The sequence below is a fragment of the Cynara cardunculus genome, assembly GCF_001531365.2.
Source record: "Cynara cardunculus var. scolymus isolate 2C chromosome LG 10, CcrdV1, whole genome shotgun sequence".
In the NCBI taxonomy this organism is placed as follows: Eukaryota; Viridiplantae; Streptophyta; class Magnoliopsida; order Asterales; family Asteraceae; genus Cynara; species Cynara cardunculus.
The window spans coordinates 23471043-23474828 of record NC_037537.1 but is presented as its reverse complement, the minus strand read 5'-3'; positions in this window follow the sequence as shown (position 1 = coordinate 23474828).

Sequence of the window (3786 nt, the reverse complement as noted above, 5' to 3'; positions counted from 1 at the left end):
ATACATGTATTAATTCAACCTTAATCTGAGTTTCTGGACAAGAAAGAGGGTAAACAGTTGAAATTTCATTCTAAAACCCATCTTTTTTGGTCTTTTCATGGATTATGATATGTCTTGCACTGTATAATATGTTTTGAATTAATATGTTCTTGGGTTTTTTTGAAATATATATATATATATATATATACATGTATTAATTCAACCTTAATATGAGTTTCTGGACAAGAAATAGGGTAAGTAGTTGAAATTTCATTCTAAAACCCATCTTTTTTGGTCTTTTCATGGCTTATGTTCTGTCAAATTTGTAGTTTTCTTTATTGGTTTTGAGTGTTTATCTTAAAACTCAAKTTTCTTGGTTCTTTGCTCTTGGTGTAAATCGAACACATTTGTGGAGTCGTTTAAATATGTTGGATTTTAAATATATTGGATTTTAAACTGTCATACAATTTTTTTCATCGATAGTCTGTAATTGGAACCATAACTTTTATTTATTCAAATTGTATTAATATGTAAAGATCAAGTGTAACCTATATCATCGTTAAATCTTATCTTATAAAACWAGTRGAACTTCAAAATCGTTAAAATTCATGGCTCCCGTCGCATTGCGCGGGTACACAACTAGTATATATATATAAGGTCATTTAAAGAGATACTGATTAGTTTGTGATAACTGTGAGATTCAATCTAAACCACAAACTAATGGTTAAATTAAGAAACTAATAATTTTGGTAATTTTGACTTAAAATTTTAATTAAAGGACATTTTAGATATTTTAAAGATCTTATATATCCTCTCTCCCGTCGTGAACTTTGTTCCAGCGAACTTTGTTCTTGCAAACACACATGATGCACATTGTGGTATGCTTTATAAAATAACAAAAAAATACAATGTGATACACTTAGCAAAACAACATTACCTGGTATATTGTGTTACACTTCGTAAAACAACAAAAACATATTGTGATACATTTCGTATAAAGACAAAAATACATTGTGATACACATTATGATACCAGATTTGGTTGATAAATACAACTGTGATACTACTATGATACCATTGTATTACTATTGTATTAGACTCGATGTTACATCTCCAAAGAGATCTATGTTACATCCAAAAACCTTACATCTTCTGCGTTACATCTCTGACGATATATGAGTTACATCTCCAGCAAGATTTGGATTACGTCCCCAATTTGAAATGAGATATGAACAAAAACCAAAAACCGGAACCGATATGGGTGTGCAGAAACTAGATCTCTTGGAATATGAAAAATCGAAACCGATCTGGGTTGTCCAAGAGGGGAGTCAGACCGGTGAAGGTGAGAGTTGAGTAGATGATGACCGGTGATTGGAGATGGATAGAGAATAAGAAGCAGCGGTGGCCGGAGATGGGCGGAGAAGAAGGCATCGAACGATGTTGGGCAAAAGGATCGGTGTAAAGCGTCGCACCGGAGAGGAAGCACATTTTGACCAGCAATGGAAAGAGGGTCACAGGTGGTCATCTCGTCCATTCTAATATACACACACACATCTATTTTAAAATTAGAATATTAAACTAATTAAAATAATTTGAATACTCAACACAATTTACTAATTTACCATTTTACTTATTTTAAGAAATCATAATAATTATCCTGAATGATTGGTTCATGTTAGATCTCACGGTTATCACAAATTAAACAATTCTCATTTGATTAGACTCATAGATATATATATATATATATATATATATATATATATATATATATTACAAAAAAGATCTATATAACTCATTTGCATAAATTAAAAAAAACAACATATTTTGATTGTATCAATAGTTTGATTTTCAACACAACACAAAAATGGATAAAATAATTGATTGTGATTTTATTTATATCTTAAATAGGCTAAATATATCTTCCTGTTGACATTTTCTCTCTCACACATACAAAAAACCTTCTAAATCTCAACCCTAAATTGAACTGCATCGAGTTTTACAGTAGTTTGATGAAGTTAGATAAGAACTGGATTTTTCACTTTCGAGTATAGTTTACTGCTATTATTATGTTGCAATCAGGTTTAAAGAATGTCAAGAGTTCGTTGATCTCGATAGAGATCGAAGTAATGTTGTAATAAGATATTGATCCATGTCCAAGCATATATGATTAAACCATTGAATAATCGACTCTTTCATATGTGGTTTTGAATTTCTGATTAAATAAGCATCGGAATTTAAGACCACTGCATGTGGGATTATCAACCGTCTGCGTTTGAGGATGGTCTATATGTATTGTTTGTTACTGAAGGAAAGTTGAAGCTTTCTTCAAGCATCCCAAAAAAGAAAACTCAAAAGTGTGAGATGAAGGACGAGGGTGGGGGTCAAGTATCTGTGTTTTGGGCCCCAGATCAGAAAGATTGTTGGGTTCGGAACTGCAAATAATAAAGAAGCCTCAAGTACATACTTAATAGAACTCGATGAAGGATCGGTAGCAGTTTCATAGGTCTAAAGTATGAATTTCAGTTTTTCTTTTATAGCAATGTGTTACTAGATAGAGCTTTATGTAGGCTTCATTATAGTTTAATATATGTAATGTATGAAGTTGAACTGTTTTTGTTGTAATTTTTAATAAATATAAAGCTGAACTTTAAATGTTTAAGTCTACTCCATGAATTTAAATTGTTTGTTTCTGTCGCACGACTTAGGTCCCATGTCATTATTGAAACACCTTCAAATATGAAAATAACGACTAATTTAATTTTTTTGATAATACTTCAAATAAAGGGTAAATCCCTTTCTATAAATTAATACATAAATTATCTCGAATAGCAAATCTGGATTTTACTATCAACAATCGATAAATCAAGCTTTATTAAAGACCAGGTCAACGTCGGGTGTTACTAAAACCTAATAATAGTCGCTATCTTCAGATGCAGAAGACGTCAACGAATACTTCTTGTGCATCTATCTAGCACTCATCTCATCATGGTGATTATAGTACCATTCCCCCAACAAGGAGCTAATGCACAAGCCAACAAATGAAATGGTTAGGCTTAATGTCTAGTGAGCTCAAACAGTTTTCATCATAATTATAAAACAATCCAAATGAAAGACTGCTTATTTAAAACATAATTTCTCGAATGAAATGTATTTATCGTAAAAGCATCATCCTTCCAAAACTCACACCATTTTCTTGATGAAAACCCATTTATTAAAACACCCATTTATCATGAAACCTAAGACCAATACTCACCAAAAAGTGAATGAGATTAAATGCCTAAAACATAGACAAAGTTTAATATCCAAACCATAAATAATGGAAAATACCCCATACACAAAACGTCACCGAAAAACGTGGATAAAACTCAATACCCAAAACCACACCCTCCAGGGGAGACCTGATTTTCATGGTTAACAACAGTTAACAAAAATAGGTCACAATTCCATGTTATAGAGATCATAATTGAGATTAATGGCTAATGGGATCATCCACTCATGATATTAATTCAAGGCCCCCGATGATCCCAATTACACTAATTCACTAGAAATTACATCATATAGCCAATGACTAGTATCTGGTTCCCACAGACCGTACCGAGTTGCCCCGATGACCCAATACCTATTTCTAGCTATAATATGAGAATAATAATCCCATTAAAATCGACTTAGAAAATACACCATAGGGTCAATGGTAGATGATCGACTTCAAGATCCCGCACCATGAGGCCTCTAATGACCGCATATTCCTGGCCACAACACGGAAACACCCATCCCATTTTAAATCAATGAAAACTGACTTCTATGCCTA